Here is a 16396-nt window from a genome sequence, read left to right as displayed (position 1 = left end):
TCCGAGAACGTGGGAGCAACTGCTGATGGAGGCGGAGTCAAAATCTCGTGACTTTCTGCTGCAGATCTTCAGCATGGACTTCGATGAAGACACTCCTCTGATGTTAATGCGCATTTGCATTTTAATAAAGAAGTTACAGAATTTCAGTTCCTCGGTACTTATAAGATCTTCAGAGGATGACAGAGGATGCCCATGTGTACTGTGTACAAGCCAGCCAACCATGTATAAGGATCCAATGGAAGACTAGCAATTGACCGTGGAGGACGTACTGGATCCCTGACATGATGCAATTAGTCATCAGTGTCGATGACTGATTTGTTTTGTTTTGTACAAGTTAAAACATCAGCGGCCATAGGGAAGGAGACCTTCCCAGACCGTGCCCCTGGACAATGCAACAACGAATTGGACGCCATTTCCGCCTCTCTGCCAGCAGTGTCGTTGTCCCCTTCTAGCTCAGCACCAGTTTCCCCACCTCATGATACGGTCTGCAGGTGCTTGTGAGTTGTCTGCTAGGTGTTGTTTAAGTGTCACAGACGACGTGTTGTCTCCTGGCATCTGGATTAGCTGCCGACTGCAAATAAAAGGTTGGAACTTCCTGTCTATTTTGGTTGGTAATATGTATCAACAAAATTCTTTTCTACATGGTAGTTCAAGTATTTTTTAAAAATCTCTACAGGATAGTTCATGTGTTGCTAGCAGATAAGTTCAAAGAACAAACCGCCACAAGTACTCAATTTCATATCATTTTATTTTGTTTAAATTAAATCAGCTCTACTACATAAGCTATTCAAGTTCAGAGCTAACAACATCATCAGTTCGGACATGAAACCAAATCTAAAATTAAAACCCCCAAAAGGTTGACTTCTATAAGTCCATGTTCCCAGACCGAGTCCGTTCAAAAAATCTGATCATACGAGTCCACTGTTTCATTTTGCTGAGTTTAGAAAGAAAAAATGATGTTGTTTTTGCCATTTTCAAAATTTCTCTTAAACAAAAAGTTCATTATTAAAATGTTTTGTGCCTATCCTTACATTAGCTAGTCTTCACCATGTCCAGATGGTGCCTAGGAGAAGTGAAGATAAGGTTTATATTGATGTTTATGATAGTTGAAAGATTAGGTGTAAAAAATATTTTCTTGCAGGCTACTGAATGTTTCAGTTCGTTGTGTGTGAATTTTGTTGTAGCAAAAAAATTTCTCTTCCTCTCTAAATCTCCTCTCTGTCACTAATTTATTTTCTCTCTGAATGCAGCACGAGCGAGGCTGGAGCAACTGCAGACCGGTGACGAGAACCACTCTTCAGTTCTGCTATTCGTGTATTGGAAGTACGTATCCTCTATCCAGGCAGGAGGTAGAGGTAATTTCTCCCCTAATGCATGTGTCATGCGTGCCTTTTTTTGGCCACACAAAGTCACTAACTGTCCTTGTTGGTAACTGCAAGTTGAACCACTACGAAGTGGCATTTGCAGAAATACTGTGTTGCTACTTTTCTTGGTTGTAATCCCGTGAACCATTTAATTAAATGCATTGCCACTCCCTTTCCTATATAAAGGATATGATTGATGTGATGCAGTAATTCTTTCATTTCCATTACTAGCAAGTAAACAATTACTAGTTCATACTGATGCATAACTTTATGCATATGGCAATTAAAAAAGCAACCAGTTCATACCTTTTTTTGCGGGTGAGCAACCAGTTCATACCCACTGCGCTAGCCACCTGAAAAAGCATAGCTTTAAGTATTTTGGCACGCCGCCCCAGGCCGTTCACAGCCGCTACCCCAGTCCGTTCACCACTGCCAATCAAGATCATTCAACGAGGGGGCGTTCAACAAAAGCAATGGTCACAACTCAAAATCTTTCGTCTCGTTTTCTTCTGCCTCTGTAGTTTTCTTTTTTGATTTTGGGGACTGAGTGAGTGCATTTCACCAAGGCATCCCATGTGCTGATGGGTATGCTTGCTTAGCACAAAATTCATAAATTGTCAATTTATTTTGAATTGAACTGATGCTGATCTTGATTCAGACCAGAGGGGAGTAGCCAGAACTAAAATGATTCAATTCATCATTGGCACCCCTGTAAACCAAACAGTGAAGAACAAGCTTCAGTACAAGAAAAAATGGGTCGTTCAGTTCAATTCTGAATTATAGGTGTGTGAACACATCCTACACAGTAACTAGGTCAACCGTGCATTTCCAAATACATCAGTTCACCTTGAATAAAATACCGAAGTGCACCGTGTAGATTTCCATCAGTTCGCTTATAAAAAAACAGAAAGTATTTGGAAAGTATTTGAATAAAATATTTTGTGGGTAAGTAAACTAATCATGTTCTTGTAGTTTGGAGGGAAAACATAATAACTTCTACGGAAATAAATATAGAAGTTCATATTTCAAAACAATGAAGTATTTGGGAAGTAAAATGAAGTATTTCAAAGTACACATCTTTTTAGGTTTCATTGTGAACATGTAATGTTACTGTACATGAACTTGTTGTTCTTTTTACATGAACTTGTGCATGCTAATTGATGGCTGTTGTGTGTGTGCAGGGACGGTGGCATGAAGCAGTTGAGTAGGTGTGCGTGGTGAGCAGCTACTGAACTTATTCAAACAATACAAATACAGTCCCACACAGCCTCTCAACACCACTTCTCGAACCTGCTTGAACCTTCATGGCCCAGGCCGTTCACTGCCTCCACACAAGGCCATTCGATGACGCAGCGCTCAAGCCGTTCACCTCCGCCACACAAGGTCGTGCGACGACGCAGTGATCAGGCTGTTCACCTCTACCACCGCAAGCCGTTCACCTTTACCACAGGTGGTCGACGCAACGCTAAGGATGTTGTGTTCTTTTTTAGTACATGTTATGTGTGCTTTTCAGTTCACCTAGTTGGCAATTCTATGTCCAATTTCTCCTCTGTTTATGTGTCTTCCTGTAGCACAAGAGGTGTTGTGTGTTATGCCTTAATAAGCAAATATTGTTTTGTTCTCAGTATTCTGATGTAGGCCAAAATGGTGAACATTTAAACATCAGCCCAAATTAATAGAACTGAGATGTTCTACTTTGAGTAAACGGGTGAACCTAGATGCAACAAAGCTCTGCCATTAGCCATGGGGATTATCAGTTCATGTGTATTGTATTCTTTTTGTCCGTTAATGTATTTTCTTGTTTGTCAGGTCATGTGCAAGTTTGTTATCAGTTCATGTGTATGTGTGTAGGTAATCACTACTATTGTTGCTAGCTATCAATCTGACTGTGGTATTACTGCGACTGCTCTATGTAATTAGCCCCTTTGTTGGGTGAAACTCCTACTGCTTGCTAGCTTTGGAATTGTAAAAACACAACAAGTTCGCAAATTAAAAGTTGTAAGTTCAACATGACGTCGCTGATAAGTTTTGGGAAAAAGCTCAAACAAAAAGAAACCCCATGGAAATTCAAATGGTAAAAGTTCAAGTCGTAGAATGAGAGAAGTCCAGAACATCATTGAAAAAAAGGTTAAGAGTTAAAAAAAAAGAAACACAGAAAACATTTTTCTTTTCAAAAAATGCCATTCAGTTCAACAACATAAAACCATGCAAGCTCGGGGATGATGATATCATAAACCATTGAAAAGTTACGAGGAAAAGCGATACAAAAAAAGAGTAAAGTCTAATTTGTGAAGACACACTTAGTACAAACTCATACGGACATCAATTCAAGTAATATTTTTTCAGAACCATCCAAAATTACTCAATGAAAAATAAATCGGTACGGACACACACATAGATCAGTACGAGTACTCTGTTTTTCAGTGGGGAAAACAGTAGGATCCGTCTCATCGTATTCAAAATTACTCCTAAACGGTTGTGAAGTAGAGAAAACGTTCAACATGACTAAGTTTCGCATTTTCGATAGCTATCCAACGGTATATTATTTGCCCCATTTCGACAAACTTAAAAAAAACCATGTTCAAAACCAATTTAAACCGTATTTGAATTCGTATTTAAACCGTAAGAAATTAGAAAACACTTTCTATACGCAAAATTTGCGCATTTTCCATAGCTTTCCAACTTCGTATCATTTGCATCAATCCGACAAACCGTTTGCAAAAAACAGTGAAAAACGTTTCGCTCAGAATTTCACTGTTTTTCAAATTACTTTTAAATCATATAGAATTTGAAAAAATAGTAGATATATGGAAGATGCGGATTTTCACAAGATTTCCAACGCCATCTCATTTGCTCAATTCCGACAAACCGTTTGAAAATTAAGTCCAAAATACGATTCGCGTTTTCGGTTTTGAAAAAAAATGATTTTTTTCAAAACTGCTCTTAAATCATAATTTTTTTGCAAAAACAAATTATAAGACTGAAATGTGGATGTCAAGAGCTTTCCATCGATATGTTACACGCCCCGTTTCAACAAAAAAATTGCAAAAAAATTTGAAATAAAGAAGACGATTTTTAACAGCAACAGAAAGCATCAGTTCAACCGCTCGAATTTCATCAGTTCAACTGCTTGAATTCATCAGTTCAAGTAGGGTAACAGAATATATATATATATATATATATATATATATATATATATATATATATATATATATATATATATATATATATATAGGACGACAGTTTGGGACACCTAGGTGCCCAAGCTCCTTGCCTAGATGCCGTTGGATCACACTAGTTTTTGTTGATAAGATGTGTTTAAATTTTGCATCCATACCTGCATTACTACTTTCCTATTTGTTTGCATGACATTACTGTTGCAGGAAATAATAATGATTGTCTAATTAATAATTATCATTATTTATCCCTTCTTGATAGGAAATTGTAATTATTTATTTATCATGATTTTTGGCATACATGGTAGATGCAAGATAAATTAATTAGAAAAATACTACGCAATATTTTTACCACGTACACCAACATGTACACATTTTCATCGAGTATAACACCAACACGTATATTTATTCTCGTTGGGTATAACACCAACATGTATATTTATTCTCGTTGGGTATAACACCAACACGTATATATTTTTATTGGGTATAACAGCAACATGTGCATATTTTTATTAGGTATATACTCGCTAACTGGTATCGCGGTCTAATAAAATGTATATATATGAGTTTCTCGGGTACATTTACCACTTATTAAAAGGTGTGAAATTTATGGTTATATACAAATAAAATTTACATCGAGTTATACATATATTTATGTGAATATTTTCATTGGGTATAACACCAACACGTACATATTCATGTGTATATTAACATCGAGGTATGTATATTCATGTGTATATTCACATTAAGGTATGTATATGTATGTGTATATTTTTATTGAATATAACACCAACACGTACTTATTAAAAAATCTATAACATTTATGTGTATATTTTTATTGAGTATAAAACAACACGTATATATTTTCATTAGGTATAATACCCACTAACTGGTATCATGGTCAAAAAAACATGTACACGTGGTTTTCTCTTTGTTACATGTACGTATATACGCATCCAAGTGTGAGTGTTCAGATTATTTTTGTTTTGGAAAGAAACCATTGACTATTTAGGTTATTAGTGCATGCAAACAAAATATGGAAAGTCATTAATTGTCGATTGTATGCCATGCACTATTGAATATGAGTTAACATCACAGGCCTAGGTGCCTAGGCTCCTAGGTGTCCCAAACAATTTACCTATATATATATATATATATATGATGGACTCCTATAGGTTTTATGTTATGGTAGGGTGAGTTTTCAAACCTAGCTATTTGGGGTCATGCATTCATAGCTAGGATTCCCTTACCGTCGACACATATATTCGACAGGTGCCACATAAAAGTTGTGCATTGGGTATTCGAACATCAAACCACCCTTTTCATACATATATTTGGTCCACATGCAAGTGTGTTCGTGTTCTGACCCTCTCCCGCGTTATTCTTTTTGCCAAATTTATAAACAGCACACGAGTTTGACGTAGAAACCGTCTGCAATTGGGTACGCAACAGACACGGTTCGGTCAGACTACCCGTGTACCACGCCCGTGCCCTGCACTCCCTCACATCAGCACAGTAGATTGGGCTCCACGAGGCTTGCCTCCCAGTCTCAGAAATATCTACTGCCTCGTAATCTCGAAAATATCTACCGCCTCGAAGGTTTTAATGTTTGATAGCACACGATTAGTATGTGTGGACCGTGTGTGTGATGTCTGTTACTCCTGCTCTGCTTCAGTCCCTTGATTCAAATTTTCAGTAGCCCTGGGCCCCGGCATTTTACTCCCGCCTCTGCATCCCTCGCAATCTCAAAAATATTTGCTCGCCCTTGATCCAAAGTTTCAGTAGCTCCGCCTTGTTACTCCCGACTAGTAAAATTTTCAGTTGCCGCGGTCTTTCCTCAAACACCACCTTCCCCCCCCCTCCACGCACACCACACACTCCCCAAACATCCGCTCACAAAGACACACACCACCCCCAAAACCATTGGTAGGTCGTTGCCATCACCGCCACCTCCATCCTCAACCTGTTGGAGAATGCAGTATTTCAAAAAAAATTCCTATGATCACGCAAGATCTATCTAGGTGATGCATAGAAACGAGAGGGGAGAGTGTGTCCATGTACCCTCGTAGACCGAAAGCGGGAGCGTTAGGTTAACGCGGTTGATGTAGACGAACGTCTTCACGATCCAACCGATCTAGTACCGAACGTACGACACCTCCGTGTTCAGCACACGTTCAGCTCGATGACGTCCCTCGAACTCTTGATCCAGTAGAGGGTCGAGGGAGAGTTCTGTCAGCACGACGGCGTGGTGACGGTGATGGTGATGTGATCCGCGCAGGGCTTCGCCTAAGCACTACGACGCTATGACCGGAGGAGTAAACTGTGGAGGGGGGAACCGCACACGGCTAAGAGAACAACTATTGTGCCTTTGGGGTGTCCCCCGCCCCCGTATATAAAGGAGGGGAGGAGGAGGCCGGCCACAAGGGGCGCGCCAAGGAGAGGGGAGTCCTACTTGAACTCCGGTCCTAGTAGGATTCGCCCCCCTTTTTTCCTTCTACTGGAGGGGAGAAGGGGAAGGAGAGGGAGTAGGAGAAGGAAAGGGGGTGGCGCCCCCTCCGTAGTCCAATTCGGCCTCCTCCCTTGTGGGAGGCGCACCAGCCACTTGTGGGCTGGTTAGCCTCCCTCCTATGGCCCATATGGCCCATATCTTTTCCTGGGGGTTCCGCTAACCCCTCCGGTACTCCGGTATGTACCCGATACACTCTGGAACCCTTCCGGTATCCGAATACTACCTTCCAATATATCAATCTTTACCTTTCGACCATTTCGAGACTCCTCATCATCTCTGTGATCTCATCCGGGACTCCGAACAAACTTCGGTCACCAAAACACATAACTCAGAAATACAAATTGTCATCGAACGTTAAGCGTGCGGACCCTACAGATTCAAGAACTATGTAGACATGACTGAGACATCTCTCCGGTCAATAACCAATAGCGGAACCTGGATGCTCATATTGGTTCCTGCATATTCTACGAAGATCTTTATTGGTCAAACCATTATGACAACATACATTATTCCCTTGTCATCGGTATGTTACTTGCCCGAGATTCGATCGTCGGTATCTCCATACCTAGTTCAATATCGTTACCGACAAGTCTCTTTACTCGTTCTGTAATGCATCATCCTGTAACTAACTCATTAGTCACATTTCTTGCAAGGCTCATAGTGATGTGCATTACCGAGAGGGCCCAGAGATACCTCTCCGGTACACGGAGTGACAAATCCTAATCTCGATCTATGCCAACTCAACAAACACCATTGGAGACACATGTAGAGCATCTTTATAATCACCCAGTTACGTTGTGACGTTTGATAGCACACAGGGTGTTCCTCCGGTATTCGGGAGTTGCATAATCTCATAATCAGGAACATGTATAAGTCATGAAGAAAGCAATAGCAATAAAACTAAACGATCATTATGCTAAGCTAAAGTATGGGTCTGGTCCATCACATCATTCTCTAATGATGTGATCCCGTTCATCAAGTGACAACACATGTCTATGGTTAGGAGACTTAATCATCTTTGATTAACGAGTAGTCTAGTGGAGGCATACTAGGGACACTCTGTTTGTCTATGTATTCACACATGTACTAAGTTTCCGGTTAATACAATTCTAGCATGAATAATAAACATTTATCATGATATAAGGAAATATAAATAACAACTTTATTATTGCCTCTAGCGCATATTTCCTTCAGTCTCCCACTTGCACTAGATGAAGGAAATATGCCCTAGAGGCAATAATAATGTTGTTATTTATATTTCCTTATATCATGATAAATGTTTATTATTCATGCTAGAATTGTACTAACCGGAAACTTAGTACATGTGTGAATACATAGACAAACAGAGTGTCACTAGTTTGCCTCTACTTGACTAGCTCGTTGAATCAATGATGGTTATGTTTCCTAACCATAGACATGAGTTGTCATTTGATTAACGGGATCACATCATTAGAGAATGATGTGATTGACTTGACCCATCCGTTAGCTTAGCACGATGATCGTTTAGTTTGTTGCTATTGCTTTCTTCATGACTTATACATGTTCCTATGACTATGAGATTATGCAACTCCCGAGTACCGGAGGAACACTTTGTGTGCTACCAAACGTCACAACATAACTAGGTGATTATAAAGGTGCTCTACAGGTGTCTCCGATGGTACTTGTTGAGTTGGCATAGATCGAGATTAGGATTTGTCACTCCGATTGTCGGAGAGGTATCTCTGGGCCCTCTCCGTAATGCACATCACAATAAGCCTTGAAAGCAATGTAGGTAATGAGTTAGTTACGAGATGTAGCATTATGGAACGAGTAAAGAGACTTGTCGGTAACGAGATTGAACTAGGTATTGAGATACCGACGATCGAATCTCGGGTAAGTAACATACCGATGACAAAGGGAATAATGTATGTTGTATGCGGTTTGACCGATAAAGATCTTCGTAGAATATGTAGGAACAATATGAGCATACAGGTTCCACTATTGGTTATTGACCGGAGACGAGTCGCGGTCATGTCTACATAGTTCTCCAACCTGTACGGTCCGCACGCTTAAAGTTCGGTGACGATCGGTAATATGAGTTTATGTGTTTTTATGTACTGAAGGTAGTTCGGTGTCACGGATATGATCACAGACATGACGAGGAGTCTCTAAATGGTCGAGACATAAAGATTGATATATTGGAAGCCTATATTTGGACATCGAAATAGTTTCGGGTGAAATCGGGATTTTACCAGAGTGCCGGGAGGTTTACCGGAACCCCCCGGGGGTTAATGAGCCTTGTTGGGTCCTAGTGGAGAGAGAGAGGGGCCGGCCAGGGCAGGCCATGCGCCTCCTACCCTGGAGTCCGAATAGGACAAGGAAGGGGGTGACGGTGTCCTGCACTAGGGGGTACTCACCACGTCGTCTCCCGATCAGCTGGATCGGGCCGAGGACCCCCATGGCGGTTCACTATTAGGCCAGTTCGGACAGCCCAAGCCGCATACAAGAAGGATTCCACAAGACTTGGCGCCCAAGCCAAGGACTCTCCTAAAATCCTAGGCCTCTGTTGTGTTATATAAACCGAGGCCAGGCTAGTCAATAGGCAATCTGATATTCATTAGATCAATCTCGTGGTAGACACATGTACTCTGTACTACACCCCATATGAATACAATCAAAAGTAGGATGTAGGGTTTTACCTCCATCAAGAGGGCTCGAACCTGGGTAAAATCCCTTGTCCGTGTTATCATCGCTCCAAGATGCCTAGTTTAGGACCCCTACTACGAGATATGCCGGATTTCAAACCGACATTGGTGCTTTCATTGAGAGCCTGCTGGGTGATCGTCGCGGATCGATGAGATGATCAGGTAATATTTTTCTAATTAGATCTGTTTTGTACAAGTTAGTATTTGTGAGTATTGCTGCTAGTTTGCAAGCTTCATCCGTAGATTAGGTCAAGATCAAGGTTTAAAAAATCTGCGACCAACGACACGCTCCATCGCGGCGTCTAGCGCTATACCCTCCATTGATCAGCACACGGCGGCGTAATTGATTGTCAAACTGGTCCCTCGCGATGCATGCAGTGCTTGACCGCGGAGCCGAGGACAAATCCACCAGGGGCAGCGATCATCTGGGGAGATCCGTTCCCTTATTCTCTTTCCCTTTCCTTATTTAATTCAGCACCTAGGCAGTCGTCGGTTCTCCACTAGTACTAACGCAATTACGTACTAGTTTTACATCGAGAGAATTCCTTATTTGGTCCTTTTTTAAATTTTACTTCCCTATTTAACCCAAAAATGTATTTTCTTCCCTTTTTGACACCAAAAGTTAATTTTGTTTCCTATGTGACACTTTTGCCTAGTTTGGCCCCTAACAGGACATGAAATGACCATTCTGCCCCTGGTATTATACTAGGGATTCTGCCCCTTGTATTATTCTAGGGATTCTGCCCCTGGTATTGTATTAGGGTGAGAAAAAAAGCGTTCATTTGTTTCACATGAATTAAACTAACTCAATTAATTCATCAGGAGTCGTAAAAAATCATTAGGATTTGCACTGTACTAGCTAGGAAGTAAATTGTGATTAACCCCAGCACGCCGCCATTGGTGTTGTGGTGCATATGTTGCATTCGCATGCATCAGGCACAAGGAGAGTTGCACCACGCCATGCACTCATGAGTCTGACAGTGCGTACGTATATCCAGCAGAAACGGTACGGTGCTCCTAAAGTCCGTTGTGCATGCATGGGAATGGACGCCGTGTTTGTATTTTGGAGTAATAGCACTTGTGATCTTCATGGGAGGTGGTTGCAAGCTTGTGAGGTGACATGCGTCGAATTTTAAAGTGAGATACAAATTTTAAAAACCTGTTACAGCTATATGGCAATGTCTTGGCTAGGTTGCCCCGCCAGGCTGAAGTAATGAACTCTTTTTTTAAGCCATGTATAACACAGGGGCGGATGGTCTTTTCACATTGCACTTAGCACCTTTATTTGCCAAAAATAGATGGAAGTGTCACGTAGGGAACAAATTTTATATTAAGTGTCAGATAGGGAAGAAATTTTTTAATTGGGCCAAATAAGGAAGCAAATTTTAAAAAAAAGGTCAAATAAGGAATTCTCTTTTTTACATCTGGTCTCCACTTATTGATGATTGCCAAACCAACTGCTACTTGGATCAGGCACTAGTATGGGTCTAGCTAACTACCTAGCACTACTACTTCACGTGGAGTACATGGCCAACTTTTTCCCCTCAGATCGCTATGTGCACTAGGAGGCGATCAAGAGGGAGCATGAATACTTTTTCTTTTACTATGTTCTATAGATTATTGCACGTAGATTATTTTTTGTTGGTTTGTACTGCATTGTTTTTTGCAGAAATACTTTGCCGACGCTTGTACTGCCAGCATCATCATACCGACCTCTGTGTTCCGATCGGCAGTTCCATATATTGACCGGCCTGATGCAGTCTTGAGGCACTTCGGCCAGGACGTTTCACGGGCATTATTGCCTCATCCGTCATCAGTTTGGACGTTGTCGGATGAATCCTCAGGTGCAATTGTTTTAGTTATTCGCGTTGTGCATATTTATAATATTTCAAAGAGTATTTTCTGCTTGTCAGCGATTTTTGGTACTGCGGGTTTTGTAGTCTGGTCTACATTGAGGCCGTCGTTTAGGGCGATCCGATATATCGTTTTTATCCCGCGTGCATCGTGTCCGTAACTCGGGCGACCTTGCGAATTCGGATTTTGTCACCTCGTCATGCCGATGCCCTGTGTCGACATCCGCAACGCCCCAGGCCACATCTATTTTAAATAATTTATTTCGCATAAATAATTTTTTCAGCTAGATCTGTTCCATACAGATCCAATTCTTCGAAAATTATTGTTCTTGGTTCGTTGTTCTATTCGACAGGTTCGTCCGAGGTTGATTTTTTCTTTGAGATCGGATCGAGAACCTCTTGCGCCAGCAATGGCCTAACTAAAAAATAAGCATGGCCAAGAACCGCGTGGCGGCAACGTACAAACCACAGCGATACGCGTCTTGAGCAGTTCGGCTGAGTGTTGGCTTCGCCCACGCAACTTCTCAAGCCCCCAAGCAACCACGAGGAACCGAGAACGGCCTGGCTCAGATTGCGCATACACAAGGATAATCTTCTACATTTTTATACTTTTTGTTTAACTACTTGAGCTAATGATAGATAGCTACTACTTTATGCATACAACTAATGAATGCTAGTTTGCAGCAGTTTTTAATTGCTCCATGGCTGCTACGTCACGTGGAGATCAAGTCATCCTGTAAAGGATTAGTACTTCCCATGTTGACTGATCCGCAGATGATCAGGGTTGCGAAAACACGTGCTTCAAGCCAGTTGGCTTCATCTATAGTTCGACGGACATCGCATCGGCAGCATGGCCTGCCAGACAAACTTGAACTACGTCACGTGGTCATCACAACGCGTCGCCGCGCCGTCAAGCTGACGTCGACGCCCAGGCTACACTTTTTTTTAACAATTTACTTTGCGTATTTTCATTATACAAGGAATTTTTTTCGGACTGCACTATTTTATGTGTGTAGGTAATGCACTTCGATTGCGTCACGCGGTCAACTATGTGGGCCAACGTCGTCGTCCTGCCTGCATCGATCAAGTTGTGGCATCGCCTCAGTGCGCACCTCTGTGTTAAACGACTTTTCGGCTGCGTCACGCATTCACCTCGGCATCTCGACGTCATCATCACGCCTCGGTCGGACTGGGGGTTTCGCCTCGCCACATCGACCGTGTTATGTCACCACTTTGTAATGCTGAACTCCTCGCTTGGCCATCCCGGGACCGGCTCGGGGGCTGGGACCTCATCCCGCCGCAATCTCGGCATGCGTCATCAACATCGAGCACATTGACCAGCTAAGTCGCTTTCATGCTAAAAAACCTTCAGTTTTAAATTTCGTTCGGTTCGACCAAGCATTATACCTTTTTTGGCAAAGAGTTGTTTGTGAAAAATTTTCTTGTCAAAACTTTGCTTGTGGCACACAATTTCAAATACCCCGTTTACTTGGGGCTACCTTTATGAAGCCTTTCCTGTTGCATATGATTATACTTGTATGGCTTCGTTCCTTGTTCGTGTATTACGCCACAATATGCACCATGTTGACTTAAGTGTTCCGCAAGCTGGATTGTCTTGCTCCTGTGTTTACCCCTACATTCCCGATTATTCGGCTAGAGAGTAAAGGGAGCAGCTCTATGATTGTCACGACCGGGTCATCCGAACTCGGACCTCAGACTGGGTGAAGCCGAAAGCTAGCTCTCTTATTGTTTTCAATCATGGTCGGCACACAATGGAACTCATGAGTACAAAAAATCTATTGCACAAGTCTCATAGTAACAATGAGCAACTGAAGAAAGGTATCGGTGGGGGTACTATTTTCTTCGAGATGCTTCTTACACTTCATCAGTAATATAGCATAACTTTTCTGAGCACGCTTTGTCTGTTACAGCCTTATGGCCTGATTGCCTGGTTATCGGAAACACCGTCGATATTATCGACAGGTGGAGTACATAACACTTTTCGGCCCTTGACCGAAGAGGGAGAAGCCGACAGTCGGTTAAGACGCGTTTAAAGTTCGCGTAAAGACGGATATGATATAAGTACTTTAGTACATACAATCATTATACATAAAATTATTTTCCCAAATCACTTGGGGGCTCTTAAATTTACATGAGCCGTTTTATAATAAGTGTGTTTTCTTCTTGTTTGTTGCAAAGTCTTTTTCTATCACTCCTTCCTCGACTCGAGTGTGTGGTCAATAGCCTGGGTCCGATCTTGACCCACTTGCAGTCTTGAGATCGGATGTGTCATGTTAAAGCATGACAGAAGCACAAATTTTTTTAGACCAATTGTCGGATTGGCACCAATTGACTTGATTTAGTTCAGACGTGGAGTTTCCGCGTAAGTATTTTGGTTTTTAAGCCTATGGCACTTTTAAACTATTTATGTGTTTCCAACATAAGTCCCGCAGTGCAACGCCGGAACCCTTAGAGATTCGGCAAAACATTCTCGGGTATTGCTTTATATGCATCGGTTTCGAATTGTGTCTTTGGTCAATAGTTGGGTTGCCCGGCTCCTGTGCTTGCCTCCTATGTTCCGCTTTGTTCGGCTAGGTGTGCAAAGAGAGAACCACTATGATTGTGCTTCCAGCTAGCATGGTTAAGCGCCTCAGTGGAGAAAGCCGAAAACTGACTGTCACAATAAGTGTAAACTGGTTAGCGATCCGACGACTGTGTTAAATTATAAGATCGATAGAGGTCACCCCATGTTAAATGATGGTCCGTTTATAACATTGGCCGAAGTGTTTACGGCTTGACCTCGATTGTCGCCGAACACTAACTGGGGGCTAGTAACTAGCCTCCCAACTTTAAGCTCCTGTGACTAAGTGAAAGTTATAAAGCCCGCATATCTGATTGCCTCGTTTCCGCTAACACAACCGCCTTCGGGCACCGAGGCGTCGGCTAAGGGTTGCTTTGTTATTGCGAAAACACCCTGTGTAGAATCTACAAGGGGGTGGAAGCCGACGATGGGCCACTTTCAAATGATAAACGGTCGCAACAGAGTCAAAATAAACATATCATCGGCGTTTTTATTTAATATACGAGGGCCTCCTTCCACAATCATCGTTATAAAGCCATAGATATGCATCAATTTGACTTAAGATTTTGGCCAAGCTGGGTTGCCTGGCTCCTGTGCTTACCCCTACGTTCCCGATTGTTCGGCTAGGTGGTAAAGGGAGCACCTCTGTGATTGTTACTACCGGGTCATCCGAGTAAGTACCTCAGACTGGGTGAAGCCGAAAGCTAGCAATCTTAAAGGATCACATTGGTCGGAAATGACGGAAGTGAAAATTTTGGTTCATTAGTACCATAAAGTTCGAGAACTTTCCCCGAACTAAATCCTCAATATTTTCCTCCCACATTGATTGGAGGTGAGGTTACATGATCATGATAAGAATGACGACACAAAGAAAGGAACCGATAGCGGGAATATTTTCTTTGGAAGATGTTTCTTATGTTAAAACATAAGATAACATAACATAAGATAACATATCTCTCTGTGTACCTTTGTTTATAAAACCGTATGGCTGGATTGCCTTGTTTTCCATAAATCTTTGACCTTATAACAGCCTTATAAAGTAGGAAAACACTCGTCGGCTACTGGCCGAAGAGGTTGAAGCCGATGGTCGGTCAACAAAGTTTTGTGCAATGCGGATCCGAGCATTAATGATGTAAATTACTTGGATACATAGAGTCATTACACATAATTTGTGATTTTACTATGGATATTGATCCTTAATTCGGCCACTCGTGCCCGCATTAAGGCTCGGGGGCTACTGGGCTTCGGGCTCATTATTTATAAATATTAAAGGGGCACATCGATCCCCTGATCTGGTGTTCCCACCCGACCAGTGGCTCGGGGGCTACTACATTGCCTATTCAATGCAGAAAATTCAAAGTACTCAATGTTCGGCTTGACCGAACTACAGGCAAACGCGTCTTCGGACCTATCCGACATCAAGCTAATGTATTACGGCAACTTCTCAAGACCCTCTCTCAAGGGCCCGTTCACCGATCACTATTTCCTCTAATACATTACACCGTGTTTCTATTCCTAAGTATGCTGCCGAGCTGGGAATTGATCCTTAGGCCGATTTCACGAATCGACCAGAGACTCAGGGGCTATCGAGAAAAGTGGTTTGATTTTATCCTTCAGGTGCATCCCAAATATTAGGCCAACACGCACCTTGAGGGCTATTGGCTATACATCTCGGCAGAGAATACATTGCAAAAATCGAAATTAAATTCATAAAAATCAACCCATGGCCAAGGTGATGCTCAGATATAGTTCGGCATTGGTGCTCGGCTGCAAAAGATGGCTTGGAAGCAGTCTGTCATAAAGCTTGCTTGCAAGTGGCTGGCTCCATAGAGGTCATCTCCAGCATTAAGCTTGGTTTAACCTCCTTCAAACTTTTTCAAACTAAGGTGATCTATGACACCTCGGATACAGTCCAACGTTGGAGTTCGGATACAATCCGACATTGGTGCTCGGCTGCAAAAGATACCTCAAAGGCAATCCGGCGTTGGAGCTCGGATGCAAGAGGACACAGCCGCACGGAAACAACTTCAAACCCAAGGTGTGGTGTAAAAAATTACAAGGCATTGATAAAGGCCGAAAACTTGAAGGTCTCCTCGGATGCCCGACGTGTGAACTCTTCGGATTTAGCTCGGCGATCCTCAAGATCGATTTGTTGAACCAGTTTTCAAGACCGACGACCGAAGATGAAGAACAGTTTGGAAGAATCGAGGAGCGTCCCCAACTTAAAGA

The 16396-nt window shown here is 42.2% G+C and overlaps 1 long non-coding RNA gene across 1 annotated transcript; it reads left to right on the top strand.

Annotated features, from left to right (window-relative positions):
* Positions 1–249: 249 nt before the first annotated feature.
* LOC125508217 (uncharacterized) lies at positions 250–3177 on the top strand. Its single transcript, XR_007283264.2, has 3 exons — positions 250–584; positions 1251–1355; positions 2546–3177. It is a non-coding gene; the product is annotated as an uncharacterized LOC125508217 (long non-coding RNA).
* Positions 3178–16396: the final 13219 nt, after the last annotated feature.

This window comes from Triticum urartu, chromosome 5A (genome assembly GCF_056163025.1).
Source record: "Triticum urartu cultivar PI428250 chromosome 5A, HENAU_Tu73, whole genome shotgun sequence".
In the NCBI taxonomy this organism is placed as follows: domain Eukaryota; kingdom Viridiplantae; phylum Streptophyta; class Magnoliopsida; order Poales; family Poaceae; genus Triticum; species Triticum urartu.
This window is presented reverse-complemented; position numbering and strand designations above follow the sequence as displayed.